Raw genomic sequence first — 17,377 nt, forward strand, 5'->3', positions numbered from 1 at the left:
CCACCAGCTCTCTAATTGTCACCTAGTCCAGTAGTCATGAAGAAGTATTCACTGTAGTTTGAATGTGCATTTGTCTTATTTCTAATTACTAGGAATCTTTTGCTCTCATTTTGTGGTCAAAACCTTGGTGACTTCCCATTCTACAAATATCCTTTTCATAGCAAATCTTCTCTTTTTTAAAAAATGGGGTTGCTTTCTTTTTATCACTTATGGGCAGGAGTTCCTTGTACAGAAGTGTCAAGGTATTTGTCAGAGGTGCTATCACCTAATGCTTCCACAACTACAAATTCTCAAAGGGTCAGCCCTGCACTAAAGACTGTGTCAAGATGAGGAGCCTGGCTCTCTAAGTGACTCTGCCTCACACACTTTGGAGTTTGAGACCAGACTGGCCAATATGGTGAAACCCTGTCTCTACTAAAAATAACAAAATTAGCCAGGTGTGGTGGTGCGTGCCTATAGTCCCAGCTACTCGGGAGGCTGAGGCAGAAGTATCATTTGAACTCGGGAGGCAGAGGTTGCAGTGAGCTGAGATCATGCCACTGCACTCCAGCCTGGGTGACAGAGCAAGACTCCATCTCAAAAAAAAAAAAAAATGTTCAACCTATACTACAGCTTTAGGACTTAACACATACTTACCTGACTTAGTAGGATATAGGTTTAAAAAATATGAATATACTTAAGAGGAAAACGAGACTATAAGAACCTGAAATCAATAGTCCTTGAAATCTAGGCTATATCAATACAGTATGCATACCATACTACTTACTATAAATACAAATTTTTAATCACAGTCTTGAGATCTTATAGAAAGTCATTCACTGAAGAAAACCTTACCTTCAGCAACATTCCAAGGATACTGCCTTCCTCTGACCCTTTTGCCATTAACTTCAATGATAGCATTACTACCCACCACAGCAAGATGTAAACGGTATTATAAAACAAAGTATCCTTGTTCAAATACATCTCCGTAGTCCTCATAAATTCAAGAATAAAAAAAGTTACATTACTCAACAGATTAGCCAAAAAAACAATTTTGACAGAAACTTTTGATAGTTTCTGCATTAGTTTCTATAGGCCACTTAACGAATATTTAGTAAAATGACATCACATTCTATTACTGACAAGGTAAACAATAAATAAAATTAAATTTTCTCTCTTTTTTTTTTGAGATGGAGTCTCGCTCTGTCACCCAGGCTGGAGTGCAGTGGCGCGATCTCAGCTCACTGCAAGCTCTGCCTCCCAGGTTCATGCCATTCTCCTGCCTCAGCCTCCCCAGCAGCTGGGACTACAGGCGCACGCCGCCATGCCCGGCTAATTTTTTGTATTTTTAGTAGAGACGGGGTTTCGCCGTGTTAGCCAGGATGGTCTCGATCTCTTGACCTCGTGATCCGCCCGCCTTGTCCTCTCAAAGTGCTGGGATTACAGGAATGTGCCACCGCGCCCTGCCAAATTTCCTCTTTAAAGTTAAGAATATTCAAGAATATATTGGGCAAATTATTTACTAAAAATCACTACAGAAAGTTGTCCCATACTTGGGAGGAAAAAGGTAAAAAATATATTAGCATTGGCTGGGCGCGGTGGCTCACGCCTGTAATCCCATCACCTTGGGAGGCCGAGGTGGGTGGATCACGAAGCCAGGAGATCCAGACCATCCTGGCTAACATGGTGAAACCCCGTCTCTACTAAACATACAAAAAATTAGCCAGGCGTGGCGGTGGGCGCCTGTAGTCCCAGCTACTCGGGAGGCTGAGGCAGGAGACTGGCGTGAACCCAGGAGGCAGAGCTTACAGTGAGCCGTGATGTGCCACTTCACTCCAGCCTGGGTGACAGAGCAAGACTCTGTCTCCAAAAGAAAAAAATATATATATATGTGTGTGTGTGTGTGTGTGTATATATATGTGTATATATACACACGTATATATACACATATATATATAGAAAAGCATTTGGGGATAAAAAAAAAAGGAGGCTAATGACTAGCCTGCCTACTTAATCATGGAACAACTATAACAGTACCTAAAGCACGGAATAGTATATTTGCCAAGCTCTAACCATGAATTTCAAATCCAGATGACTGGATTTGTATTCATCCATGCATAGCCCTTCACAATTCTGTGGCTCCCGGAAATATATAGCCAGCCATTTCATACAACTGCAGAAATTCTTCACTGGTGAAGTATAAGCATTTCATTATTCCAAGGTATTTGCCTACATAGTGCCATTATTCAGTATACTGTTTGTAGGGCCAAAGTACTTAGAAAACCATGATAAATTAAACTACAGAAAATTATTTTGATGTAAATTTTTGGTTGGTTTTTATTATTTTTAATTGAAACATAATTGTACATATTTGTGGGGTACAGTATGGTATTGATACCTGTATACAAATATGTAATGATCAAATTAGAGTAATTTGCACATTTATCAACTCACACTTATTTTTCAGTATTGGGAACATTCATAATCCTCTCTTCTAGCTATTTGAAAATAGAGACTAAATTACTGTTAACTACAGCCACCCTACAATGCTACAGAATGCTAGAACTTATACCTCCTATCTAGCTGTAATTTTGGTTGGCTTTTATAAAGACAAAAGAAACACATTTTTGTCTGGCAATTAAAACATAACAGAAGGAACTCTCCTTTCCTTTCTCATCACTTATTTTTTAGGAGGGAAAAAATTAAATAATATGAAACCCAGTTAATTAAAAACAATTTGAAATAAGGATTGTGTTATTCACCTGAGTAGTTTATACAATTCCTTATTATATATACTAGCTAATCTTCAAAGTTAACTATAAGTTTGAATTCAACATTAAATCTCCCTAGGCATTTTGTAAGCCGACTACTTAAAACACTGATACTTTTGATCTTTCCTGTGGACGTTGTAGTATGTTTTTAAGGTCTCAGATTACTTTAGTGTATGTACAGGAATGAACCTACCTTTATCTTTTTAACAAGTTTATTTTCTTCTTCATCATTTGCTTCTGGAAATTCATATATTTTAATTTTATGTTCTTGGATTTCTTTCATTATGTAAAATGGAAGAAGTAGTCAGCCAAAGAGCACCATACATAATTAGTACATTAATAATTAGTCCATTAGTCTTATGTTTATTACATGCTTCTTAGATTCCTATATGTCCCCTTGTTTCCAGATCCTTTACTGTTTTTTAATGATGCAAAATTATAGTCTAAAATCAAAGTACTATGCTGGTCTTTTTTTTAAAACTGTAAAGTTGATATATAAACACCAAATCCAATTACTTCAGAAGTGTTAAAGTCATATAGCTATCATACCAAAAGAGTTCCAAAAAAGATGTAAAACTCCAGAAAGGGATTTCTCAGATTGATTTCCACGATAATGACTGTAGGCCATTTATTTACAATGACTGAGATTTTTCCTTTAGATATAAATCCCCAAGTGTCTTATTTAGTTGAATAAACAGGGCTAAACTCACCTAAAATTTTTAGTAGAATCTGGCAAAAGTAAACTAAAACTAAGTACACCACTACTCCCTGCACATTCATCAGAAAAATCCTTGCATGTACATGTGCATACACACAAACTGAGGAGCAACAGTTACAAGATTAGGGAAGGACACAGGGAGAAAACACACCCTAGAAATCAAGAATTAATAAGGAGAATGCAGAAAACTAAAGGAGACAAGTTAATAATAACATCAGGAAAAATCTAGTTCAAATTAAATTATCACATCCAAAATCACTCCAAATTCTAAACAGAATATAGACATCCAAATAATTTCCAACTACCCATCCTTCTTTGGGCCCAAACCAATGGCTAATATACCTAAAACTAGCTTCCCTGCCTATACTTATATTTTGGTGCAATTTTCATAGCAAAGGTTCCCAGTAGCTATAAAAGGACCCTGAACAAATTGTGTTACATGGTTACTATACTAGATAGAAGCAAATAGAAATAAAATTGTCACTGAAAAAAATAGAACCACATATATTTTACAATTAGGGTATGTACCTACATATATGTATTAAAAAAACAAAATAAAACAGAATAAATGCGGTGAAAATACATGATGAGAAAAACGAATAATAGGAGCTGGCTCTAAAACCAGTGGTTTTAGTCAGAGGTTGTGTATTAAATGACCTGAGTACAACCACCAGAATATGACCAATTTGAAAGAAGAGGTCACTTCATATTCATCTTTTTTACTTTTATCAGTAAAAATCCAAATTGAAATACATAATAAAAGAAGATAAATGTATTGCATGATATTATTTGAAACTTAGCACATTACAAACTAAAAATGGAAATGGGTAAGTGTAAAATAGAAAAATGCTAGATACAGTAAAAACATACTCAAACATTCTGAAAATTTATATGAATTTAGCATAAGTTCAAAGCAAATTTTAACAGGCTTTTAGTAACAGGTTTCAAGGTAGTCTGAAATTCATATTGAAAAAGTTGAAAAACAAAATATTTTGTTACAACAGTACTATATGGACAATAGAGACAATTACAATCTATTTTTAAATATTATACAAAGTTGCTGTGGTTTAAACAATATACTACTGGCCAAAAATAAAGACTACCGGAAGAGAGAAAGCTTCCAGAATTGACCCTACATTTCATGAAATGTAATATATAATGAACCAAACACAATTAAATTAGAAATATGTGTGACTGTATAACTCAATATTATTGAGACAACTAGACATGAGTCTAGAGAAACAGTTTAGTGGTCTTCCAGCTGGCTCAGTCATACAGTATGAGACTCTTAATTTTAGGGTCATGGGTTTGAACAATAACTTAAACTATAAATATCCTATAAACTGCACTGCAAACAAAAATAGGACATAAGTAGCAAAAGAAAAAATATAAAAAATACAGTGAAAATAAGAGAGAGCTAAATACCCAGAATAAAAAGAACCCATATCAATAAATACGGGCAATACCAAGTACTACTGGTCAAAAAGACAAAGGATTTGAACAGGTGTTTACAAAACGGGGAAATAAAATTTTGTTTTTAAAATGTTCATCCTTTCTGGAAAATAAAAGGAAAAGATAAAGAAATGATTAGGTACCACTTCATTCCCAAAAGGTTTTCAAAATAAAAATAACAAACAATGCTGGCAAAGTCACAGTGAAACAGATGTACGCTTTATAAAATGAATTTGTTTTAGTGGGGAAGCACCATGACAAAATGGGGAGTGGGGGAGATAAAGACCCATAAAAATAATCACAGCCTTTGAAAGAATAATCCACTTCCTGGGAATTCATTTTAAGAAAATAATTCTAAAAAGTATGGGGAGAAATTTTCTGTGTGGGGGTGTTATTAAAGAACACTTAAGGCCTGGCGCAGTGGCTCAGGCCTGTAATCCCAGCACTTTGGGAGGCCAAGGCAGGTGGATCACGAGGTCAGAAGATCGAGACCATCCTGGCTAACACAGTGAAACCCCATCTCTACTAAAAATACAAAAAGTTAGCCGGGTGTGGTGGCAGGTGCCTGTAAGTCCCAGCTACTTGGGAGGCTGAGGCAGGAGAATGGTGTGAACCCGGCAGGCAGAGCTTGCAGTGAGCCAAGATCACACCACTGCACTCCAACCTGGGCAACAGAGCAAGAATCCGTCTCAAAAAAAGAAAAAAAAAACACTTAGAACAACCATATTTAAAAGCTGACAAAGGATAAGGATATTATGATAATGGGTAAGAGCTTTTAGGGGAAAACTAAGGCAGAAGATTCAAGAGTTATTTTTAATACAGCATAAATGACAATACAGTAAAGCAGTAAGAGGAATGGATTGCAACACATTATACTAAAAATAGTAAAAACTGCAAATTATGAGAATGGTATAAGAAACCTGAGTTAACACATCCTGCTCACCTGTTTTTTAAACTGTTGGCATTCCTCTGGTGTGAGTGTGTCTGCTTTGGCAATAAGTGGGATGATATTCACTTTTTCATGCAAACGCTTCATAAACTCAATATCCAATGGTTTAAGTCTGAAATACACAGTATTTAATATGACTGAATTGATCAGTTTGGGAGAACAAGATTCTTCGCATCCCCAATTAGATTTCAATTATCTTCAATTGGTCAACTGACTCTCAAATCTTCATACACAGCCCATATCTCACTGTTACGTTCCAGATTTGTGTTTACCCAGTGGATATGCTACCCGGGTGTTCCATGGGCTCCTTAAAATCAAAAGCTCATCTGAATCTCATTTTCTCTCTTCTATGCTCCCTATCTCAGTGAATCTACAGTCTACCTAATTACTCAAGTGTGAAACCTAGGATTCCTCTCCTCCTCTAATCCTCTTCCCATATAAATAGTATGTGTATAGATGTATATATATATATATATATATATACACACATATATATATATATATATATACACATATATATATATCTCCATTTCCATTACTTTAGGCCACCAAGACGACCTTTGGAATGAATAACTGTAATACAAACCACCCATACTGAAGTCAGAGTGGTCTTTCTAAATCCAAATCTTATTAAGTTATGCCCTGACCAAAAATCTTATTAAAGACCAGATGCCTTAACTAGTATGGCCTACGAGGCTTGTGAAGACATAGATTCTCCAGCTGACCTCATCTCTTAGCATTCCTAGCCTTTCCTTTGCCTCCTACTTCCAATGTGCCAACCTTTTTGAACTTCTTACAATTCCTTGAAAGCACCATACTTTGACATCTCGCCACAGGCTACTACCTTGGCTGGAATACCCTCCATTATCATCCTGCTTCTCCTTGGCCTGGCTAATTCCTATTCATCCTCAGGACACTGGTTTATGATCCAATTTCCACTGGGAATCCTTCTCCAACCTAAGACTAGGCATATTTCTATGTGGTCACAACGCTTAATGTGCTGTACAGTAACTGCCTGCCTGCATACAGATGCTTCCTCACTAACTATGATTGCACTTAACAATTTTTCAAATTTTTGATAGTGTACAAGCAATACGCATTGAATAGAAACCATACAACCATTCTGTTTTTTACTTTCAGTATTCAATAAATTACATGAGATATTCAAAACATTATCACAAAATAGGCTTTATGTTAGATGATTTGTCCAGCCGTAGGCTACACTATAATGTTTAGTAGGCAAGGCGTATCAAACGTATCTTCAACTTATGATGGGTTAATGTAACCCTGTCCCAAGTCGAGGAGCATCTGTATTTGTTTCTCCCATCTTCTCACTGAAATACTCTTTGCAGCAAGGGCCTTGTCTCATTCATCTGTATCCTCAGGACCTAGCACGGTATCTAAAACTCGTGAAGGTGCCCAAATATTTGCTGAGAAAAAAGTAAGCTGCTGTGATTTTCCTTATGTCCTTTAGCAATTCTAAATGAGAACCAAAGTCCTCAAATCGAGAATACACTGTGGACTAAAATTTTATGTTTCACAAGAATAAATGAAGACACTAGAAATATTTTGAAAAGGACTACCATTCTAAAGTGGTATTCCTTAATTTTTATAAAAACATGAGAAAAATGAAATAAAGGTCTCATTCTGTTATTAACTGTATTGACTAATACTGATAATTGAATTGACCAACATTTTAAAATGAAGAAAGAGAAACATATACATTAAAATTGGGGGGATCAGCATCCTAAGACTAATAAGATGGTCCACTCTTTTTACTAACAAAGATTACTGTATGTACTTCACTGTGGTAGTAAGGCTGACAGGCAGAAAGAGACAGTGAGGAGGAGAAAGCAAACATGGAGAATTAAGATAGTTGCCTATTCTAATTCTCCTTGTCTTAAATCCCTTGAAATTTGACACTGGCATTCAGAGAATAGGGAGCACAATGAAAAAGAGTGTGTGGATGGAATAACACTGTTTATATTGTCTGTAAACTGTGTTCTTGCCTCACTAGTATTAACTAAACGAACCTATCCATTTCTATTTAGTTTTTTGACAGGGTCTTGCTCTGTCACCCAGGCTGGAGTGCAGTGGTGTAGTCATAGCTCACCATAGCCTCCAATTCTTCCACTTTCGACTCCTAAGTAGCTAGGACTGCAGGAGTTGTGCCTCCATGCCCAACTAATTTTTTTTTTTTTTAGTTTCACTCCTATTGCCCAGACTGGAGTGCAGTGGCACAATCTTGGCTCATGATAACCTCTGCCTCCTGAGTTCAAGCGATTCTTCTGCCTCAGCCTCCAAAGTAGCTGGGATTACAGGCATCCGCCACCACGCCCAGCTGATTTTTGTATTTTTAGTAGAGACAAGGTTTCACCGTGTTGGTCAGGCTGGTCTTGAACTCCTGACCTCAGGTGATCCTCCTGCCTCAGCCTTCCAAAGTGCTAGGATTACAGGTGTGAGCCACTGCGCCCAGCCCCAACTAATTTTTTTATTTTTTGTAGAGACAGGATGTCACTATGTTGCTTAGTCTGAGGCCTCAAGCAATCCTCCTGCCTTGGTCCCCAAAGTGCTGGGATTACAAGCGTAAGCCACTGCATCTGGCCTGAACCTATCCATCTTTGAAAAAAAATTAAGTTTTGCTCTTTTTATTAATCATTATATAAAACACTAAATAGAAATGCCATGAATTATTCAATCTCAGATTTCTAAATTATGGTTTTTCAATTTATACTCATGACTAATTTAAATTGTCACTGCCTTATTAAGCTATTATGTCAGATACAAGCCTGCTTATTAATCCAGTGACAAAAAAGTAGAGTTCAGTTAATTTAAAATTTTAATAAATCTTAAAGGCATTTAATATAAAGTATTAAAATCCAAATAACAAGATTTTATATTTAAACGCAAATCAATACTTGCTGAATACTTATTATAATATCACAACTTTTAAAGAGAAAGATATTTTAAAATAAACATGATAAGGAAATTAGAGTAGTCAACTTCTTAAATATAACCAAAGGGTCAAAAAACATTGAAGTCAGTTTAAAAATTACACTTTAGGGAGAAAAAGTAAACCTTGTAAAAGTCTCATTAAATTTCAGAAGCCTACAAAACGTCAGCAACAAAAAACATTTTGTTCACATGTATATTACATTCTGGTTGAATTTTTTTCTTCTTTCCATTTAGTTTTATATTGGCTGGTCTTTTCATCAACAAATTTAGTTTTTAAATCTTGTTTTTAAGCAATAGAAAATCCTTTATCATTTCTAGAAGATAAACTCACACTAGAGAGAAAAGACTATTTAACCTCAAAGTCTACAGTATAATAAACAACTACAGGGTAAATGATAAATTTTTTTTATATGTATGTATGTATGTATTTCTAAGGGAAAAAAATCCTGTATAAAACTCACCGGATGATACCAATTTTTCTAAAAGTGGTAATTAATACTTGAAGGATAAAACACTATTTTAAAATTCATGTTCCAAGTCAGATTTTACTTTAATAATAGTTACAAAATAGGGAACAATGCACATGAAGGAATAACTGAAATCGTAAATTAGCCATGCATGCAGTTCATACTTTGTAGAGGGAGGTAGGAGGCACTGAAAGTACATGATTGGACCAATTTATAATTACTCTAAAAACAAATCCCTCTAAAAAGGGAACCTAGGGACTACCCAGACAAGATGGAAAGGCTCTGATTAATGTATAAGACTGCATGGAATTTCAGTCTGTAGTGAGCAGGGTATCTGGAACTCTATACATAAAATTCTGTGTCATATTCTTTTTTTTGAGGAGGAGGAGTTTCACTCTTGTTGCCCAGGCTGGAGTGCAATGGTGTGATCTCGGGTCACCGCAACCTCCGCCTCCCAGGTTCAAGTGATTGTCCTGACTCAGCCTCGGATTACAGACATGGACCACCACGGCCAGCTAATTTTGTATTTTTAGTAGACACGGGGTTTCTCCATGTTGGTCAGTCTGGTCTCGAACTCTCGACCTCAGGTGATCCGCCCGCCTCAGCCCCCCAAAGTGCTGGGATTACAGGCATGAGCCACCACACCCGGCCTCATATTCTTTCACTTAATCCACAATATCATGTACCAATGGGCAAAATTTTGCTCCATTTCTAAAAATAGTTAAAACTGAGAAATTATTCAAAGGTATATTTTATATATAAGATACAGCAATTTTAAACATCTTACCCCTTGTGACAAATAAGAAATGGTGCAAAGCCACTAGATATCATTTGAATATAAAATTTTTTTTCTTTTAAAAAAGCTCTCATTTCCCATGCAATTTTAAGAAATAAAATTTTCCCCAAAGGGATGGGAGGAATGTGATTTCATGAGAATTACTAAACTTGGAGAGAGTCCAGATCTAAAATAATAAAATTGGTTATAAGCTGACAAATTTTATTGACTTAACTGCAGGTTAAGATTTCACTCAGCTGGCTTTCAGGAAAGGGCCCTGACAAGTTAAATGAGAAATATTTAAAAATATAAATTCAAGAAGCTACATAAATACTCATAAAAGGTTATACAGTGTGCTGTATTTTTGAGATTACTTTTTTTGAGCCTTTTAAGTCAAAGAGTCAGTTTAGTGATTTAAATATGTAAACTGAGAACACCATTAAATGATAGACTGGATTAAGAAAATGTGGCACATATACACCATGGAATACTATGCAGCCATAAAAAAGGATGAGCTGATGTCTCTTGTAGGGACATGGATGAAGCTGGAAACCATCATTCTGAGCAAACTGTCACAAGGACAGAAAACCAAACACCGCATGTTCTCACTCATAGGTGGGAATTGAACAATGAGAACACTTCGACAGAGGGTGGGGAACATCACACATCAGGGCCTGTCGTGGGGTGCGGGGATGGGGGAGGGATAGCATTAGGAGAAATACCTAATGTAAATGGCGAGTTAATGGGTGCAGCAAACCAACACGGCACATGTATACATATGTAACAAACCTGCACGTTGTGCACATGTACCCTAGAACTTAAAGTATAATAATAATAATAAAAACTGAAATTACCTCAACAAAAGGCAATGTGAAGTAGTTACAAACATGTACTATGCAATCCTGCCCGAAGGTGGGAGTCTTCAGTTATGTAATGGTCTAGGGCACAGCAAAAAAATAAATAAATAAAAAAGAGTATTAAACATAAAAGAAGAAACATTTTTACCCACTCCAATCTGAAAGTGCAAACATGTAGGTATATAATTAAGGCTCCCTTGTCCATCGAGAGTGATAATGAGCACTGACCCATCTACAAAAAAAAAAAAAAAAAAAAGAGAGCGAGAAGCCAAAAATAGAAGAGAAAGGTATACTTGAAGGAATTGGTTTACACTACTACTATAATGAGAGTGTTAGATAACTTAATGCTGTTTAGCCTGATGCTACTACAGTTCTTTCAGTGGAGAGATGGTGGAGTTACAATTACCAGGTGGCTGAATTATGTATGCTGAGTTACTTACCCAAAGGAAAAGACTGAGGAAGAATAACTGGAAAAATCTGCAGTTGTCAATGACACATATATGTACTCAAAATAAAGGGGAAGTACAAAGAACAAAAAAAAGGGAGTACAGGCTAACTATAACAGAACAATCACATCAGATTAATGTCTAGATTCTTAGGTCTTATGCCCTAATAAACAAAAAGTTAGTAATGACAATATGATACCTAAACAACATGTCTATGACAGCTAAGGTGAAACAGAAGCCAAATAGATTTATTGTAGAAAGAAATGGCACAAGAAAACACTGGTATGCAAGTGCTTTTGATAACCATCTCTCACGAGACTGATAATAAATAGGGTCTTTGATTCTGAGTAGGTCTAACTGGTATGGCTACTTCTCTTCATTTGGTCGTTCAATTAGTAGCAGAGTGGTCAACATGAAAGCTAAATTTGCCACATTGAGACCTCAAACCATGGTGGCAACACTGTTTCTTTCCACGAAGCAGGGAAAATCCTTATGAATAAAGAACTAAGTAGTAAAATCACTTAGCTTATACAGGACTTAAAAAGGCTTTTCAACTAAGACATTTCTACATGAAATTTGGTACTTCATAATGGGTATAGCTGTATGTACTTCACAAACTTAAAGATTACTAAAATATGCACATACAGGTAACAGTAAGCAACAACAACAAAAAGGAATCAGAAGTATCAAGGTACTGACCAATGTCCTGAAGAAGCAATGAAGGATAAACAACACTGCACCCTGTTATCAGGCATCTGATGTCTGTTCGTGCATGATTCTGCATTTAGGTAGTCCTCAAATTTACTATCAATGTAATCGATAACAGGCTGCCAGCTATAGAATGCAAATAAACAAACAATTAAGTTGCAATTCTACATATGAATTAACTGATGACTGTTAACGGACAATAATCGATATTTTCAAATAGGCAAAATGAATTTACCAGTGGAAGATATGTCCAGTTATTCTATATAAATATTCAAAAATATAAATTATGTTGAATAAATTTTTATTCATTATTTCAAAACGTTCCAAATGAAAGAAAATAAACTATTTATTGTTGAAACACAGCTAAATTATTAGCATATTATTTGAACTAAGTGTATTAATAAAACACTTCATAATATGAAAACAATTATATTCAGTTTTAAATTTCAAATGAGAGATTACTTTAAATAATATAAAAACTTCATGATGAACTTAGGAGTTTTAATTGTTGACAGAAAAATACCTCAAAAACAATGTTAATTCAAACAAAAATAAAAATATTATTTATAAAATACTAAGATAATTACCTCAGACTAAAATTTCATAGTTGTTTTCTTCACTTAGGACTTACGGAAAAACTGAAGGTCTAAATATCAGGTTTAAATTAGGATTGAGATAGAATTTATACAAATGGATAAAATTAAAGCAAACAGTTTTAAATTTCTTACAATACTGAGAATTCTATCTAGCTACAATATTTTAGAGTATGTCTTAAAAACAATTTTATGATAGGTATTATCTCCATTTTATAGAAAAGTAAATGGGTTTAAAGAAGTTAAACAACTTTATCAAATAAGTGGCAAAGTTCGTATACGAACCCAAGTCATGTTACTTGAAGTTAGGTGACCTTTGCTAAGATGAGAAGTGGCTACAGGCTGCTGTACCATTTAATAAGAAGTGCACATCTAGAGTCTAGCCCCTTGCTCTATAAAGTGTGATCTACCATCCAGCAGCATCGGTATCACCTGGGATCTTGTTAGAAATGTAGAAATACAGCCCATCTCAGACCTATTAGAAAAACTAAATTTAACAGGATACCCAGGATTGGAATGCATAGCAAAGACTGAGAAGCAGTAAATTAGATCATATATACCTTGGGAGTCTTACAGAATTGCTATTGCCATTTAACTATGATATGGTATTATCCCACTGGCTAATATAGAACACTGTATTTAAATAACAATAGCTTTTCTATAAATCATGTTTTCTCTACATCGTCCAACGCAATTTTCTGCAATGATGAAAATCTTCATATATGTGCTGCACAAAATGGCAGCCACTTGCCACATGTGGCTGTTGAGCACTTGAAATGTATCTGGAGCAAATGAGAAATTGCATTTTTAATTTAATTAATTTTAACTGATTTATACATATGGCAAATGACTATCATACTAGATATCACAACTAGAGGGGAATTGGTTACTATGTCACAGTGTCATCTCTAGGAGAGTCCTTAGGACAAATTTGGAAAGTTCTAGTCAAGATAATTCTTCTGATTAACTGTACTTCTTCTCCTTTTTTTTTTTAATTTGATGAAGTCATATTTACCATCTTACACTGGCTAAGGGCAAGTTTGCATCTTACCTCTAAGGAAGCATAATAAAAGTTACAACATGTGCTTTGTGTGTATTAATATTATTCCAGCTTATTAACAGTACTAATATCCATACCTGTACAGTCTTTTTAATTCTATGAGAAGGACCTGGATACTCTGCAGAATACAAATCTATGAGGAATAATGAGTTGATTAATGTCGACTTTCCCAATGCACACTCACCTAAAAGAAATAAGGGAAAATATCTGTTAAACTCACCCACTTTACTCAACCTTAACTATTCAACAGATGCTAGAATCGAACTGGCTTTATGCAAGTACTTCTTGGTGAGACAATGAAATGACTTTAGAAAACATGCTACAAAGAATAAGTATCTTGTCCTCAGTTTCTCAGCTATCAAATTAAACTAATATTTCCAAGGATTCTTTTCAGCCTTCTAATTATACCACTTATATTCATTAAAAATAATGTATCTAACAATCTACATTTTTAACAGTAATGTATTCCCAAAGAAAAAAGTCAGTCATTATTAAAAAACCCAACTTGGATTATATATCGCTGTTTCAGTGAAATAAAGTTTTTGTTTATTAACAGACAACAATGAATGAATAATAAACAAGAAACCATGCAGCTATAAAAAGCAAAAATCTGCTAATACAAAGAATAATTAATCACAACGAACATCTCCATATAAAATTCTAAATCACAAAAATACTTTCTAATTTAGCCACCCATCAGCCTAAATATAAGGGTGCTTCTCCACAAACCAGAATCCAAAAAAGCTTAAGTAATTACTTTTTCTACTGCTTCTACTTGAGGTAGGAGGTAGACACGAAGGAAGCTAGGGCATGATTTCTACTCTGATCACATACTCTTTTTTGACTCTCCATGTCTAGTCCAATACACATAGTCTAGTGTATAGTAACCATTAAAAGTATACCAAAATATAAATGGCTTCAAGGTACATATAACCTAAGGTTAAAACAAATCCTAAATCATACTATGATAATTAACATGGCACAGAGTTAAAGTATTTATTGTTAATAATTCACTTAGCATAATAGGCATGTTTAGCCTAAGTAACTGATGTCACAATGCTTATATCTAGGAGGATTCTTTTTATATTGGCTCTCAAGAGAGATAAGATCCTTTCCACGTGGTTTGGGCTTGCCCCTTTGACTGAGAGCATGCCACTTTTTACGAGAGGTTGATGTATGACTCAACTCAGAGTTGAGGATGGAAAGTGGGGATAATAGCACCTGCCTGTACCCTGGTACAGATCATATGATGTTGACTTATTTACTTGTGGAGTCAGGGTCTCGCTCTGTTACCCAGGCTGGAGTGCAGTGGCACGATCATGGTTCACTGCAGCCTTGAACTCCTGGTGTGGTGGTGCGCACCTGTAGTCCCTGCTACTCGGGAGGCTCAGGCAGAAGAATCGCTTGAACCCAGGAGGCAGAGGTTGCAGTGAGCCAAGATCATGCCACTGCACTCCAGCCTGGCGACAAAGCAAGACTCCATCTCGGGAAAAAAAAAATTAAATTAAAAAGTTCTAGTATCTAAAATGAGCAAAATCACCAGGCACAGTGGGTCACACTTGTAATCCCAGCACTTTGGGATGCCAAGGTGGGTGGACCATCTGAAGTTAGGAGTTTGAGACCAGACTGCAGTGAGCCAAGATTGCACCACTGCACTCCAGCCTGGGAGACAGAGTGATACTCCATGTCAAAAAAAGAATTAGCCAAGTGTGGTAGCAGGCACCTGTAGTACTAGCTACTGGGGAGGCTGACGGGGAAGGATTCCTTGAGCCCCAATGTCAAGGCTGCAGTGAGCCATGATTGCACCACCTCACTCCAGCCAGGGCAATAGAGCAAGGCCCTGTCTCAAAAAAGAAACACACACACACATACATGCAAACAAAACACATAACAGGACAGAACAGCATCATTTCCTTATCATTAGTTTGAAGATGTGAATTGCCTGTAAAAGTTTCCATTTTCAAAAAAAGCATTAAAATATAGTGTAAGGCCAGGCACGATGGCTCGTTCCTGTAATTCCAGCACTTTGGGAGGCTGAAATGGATTTCCTGAGCCCAGGAGGTGGAGGCTGCAGCAAGGATCGAGGCTCAAGCGATGCTCCCGCCTCAGCTCCGCAAGCAGCAGGGACTACAAGCACGTGCCACCACGCCCAGCTAATTTTTCGTATTTTTGTAGAGACAGGGTTTCACCATGTTGCCCAAGCTAGTCTGGAACTCCTGAGCTCAAGCGATCCGCCGGCCTCGGCCCCCCAAAGTGCTGGGATTACGGACGTGAGCCACGGGTCCTGGCCCAATTACTTTCTTCAATCTGAGCATGAGCGCTGGAAGAAAAGCTCTCACTTACATATAATTTTTAGGAGACTCTATTTTGGGAGGCCGAGGCGGGAGGATGGATGGCTTGGGCTCAGGAGTTCGAGACCAGCCTGGGCAACATGACGAAACCCAGTCTCTACAAAAGGTACAAAAATTAGCCAGGTGCGGTGCGCACCTGGCCAAATTTTTGTACCTTTTGTAGAGATGGGGGTCTGGTGATGTTGCCCAGGCCCGTTTGAACAACTGGGTTTAAGCGATCTTCTCACCTTGGCCATCAGAGTTGTCGGGATTGCAGGCATGAGGGACCACGCCCTGCTTGGGTTAGGCTATTTAATAACATAAAATGCTCGTCCCGGCTCGTTGGCTGACACCTGTAATCCCAGCACTTTGGGAGGCCGAGGTGGGTGGATCACCTGAGGTCAGGAGTTCGAGACTAGCCTGGCCATGGTGAAACCCAGTCTCTACAAAAAATACAAAAATTAGCCATATGTGGTGGTGCATGCCTGAAGTCCCAGCTACTCGGGAGGCTGATACAGAAGAATTGCTTGAACCCAGGAGGTGGAGGTTGCAGTGAGCTGAGATCGCACCACTGCACCCCAGCCTGGGCGACACAGCGTGACTCCAGTTTGACACCAGCCTGGGCAATGTAGTGAAATCCTATCTCTATAAACCAAACAAAAAACCGAGGTGTAAATATGTCCACCTGTGGCCCTAGCTACTTAGGAGGTTGAGGCAGGAGGATCACTTGAGGCCAGGAGCTCAAGGCTGCAGTGAGATATGATCATCCCACTGCTCTCCATCCTCAGCAATAGAATGAAAGCCTGTCTCTAGATAGCTAGCTAGCTAGATAATTGATACGTACTTTTTTTCTTTGTTCTTCTTTCTTCCTTTCTCCTTCCTTCCTTCCTTCTTTCCTTTTTTTTTTTTTTTTTGAGACAGTGTCTTGTTCTGTCACCTAGGCTGGGGTGCAGATCTTGGCTCACTGGCTCACTGCAACCTCTGCCTCCTGAGTTCAAGCGATTCTGCTGCCTCAGCCTCCTGAGTAGCTGGGAATTATAGGCACACGCCACCATGCCCGGCTAACTTTTTGTATCTTTATAGAGATGGGGTTTCACCATGTTGGTCAGGCTGCTCTGGAGCTCCTGACCTCGTGATCTGCCAGCCTTAGCCTCCCAAAGTGCTGGGATTACAGGCATGAGCCACCTCGCCCAGCCGATATGTAGTTTTCTATCAGAAATTTTTTTCCTAGATTTGAACAGGTTTTTCTAAAGTAGCATTCAACACATCAGCATTTTACAGTGTTATTAGTTGTTAATATGATTATGTTTTTCTGAA

The 17,377-nt window shown here is 37.2% G+C and overlaps 1 long non-coding RNA gene across 3 annotated transcripts; it reads right to left on the reverse strand.

Moving 5' to 3' along the window:
* Positions 1-1,925: 1,925 nt before the first annotated feature.
* LOC116464479 (uncharacterized) lies at positions 1,926-13,912 on the reverse strand. Of its 3 annotated transcripts, none has more exons than XR_009212227.1 (5): positions 13,808-13,912; positions 12,069-12,203; positions 10,921-11,004; positions 5,864-5,981; positions 1,926-3,026 (listed from the first exon to the last, which is right to left on the reverse strand). It is a non-coding gene; the product is annotated as an uncharacterized LOC116464479 (long non-coding RNA). The 3 variants fall into 3 exon arrangements; XR_004246922.3 differs by lacking the exon at positions 1,926-3,026 and adding an exon at positions 3,036-3,889; XR_009212228.1 differs by lacking the exon at positions 1,926-3,026 and adding an exon at positions 3,036-3,919.
* Between the last annotated feature and the right edge of the window lie 3,465 nt (positions 13,913-17,377).

The sequence above is a fragment of the Hylobates moloch genome, unplaced genomic scaffold (assembly GCF_009828535.3).
Source record: "Hylobates moloch isolate HMO894 unplaced genomic scaffold, HMol_V3 SCAFFOLD_783, whole genome shotgun sequence".
NCBI lineage: Eukaryota > Metazoa > Chordata > Mammalia > Primates > Hylobatidae > Hylobates > Hylobates moloch.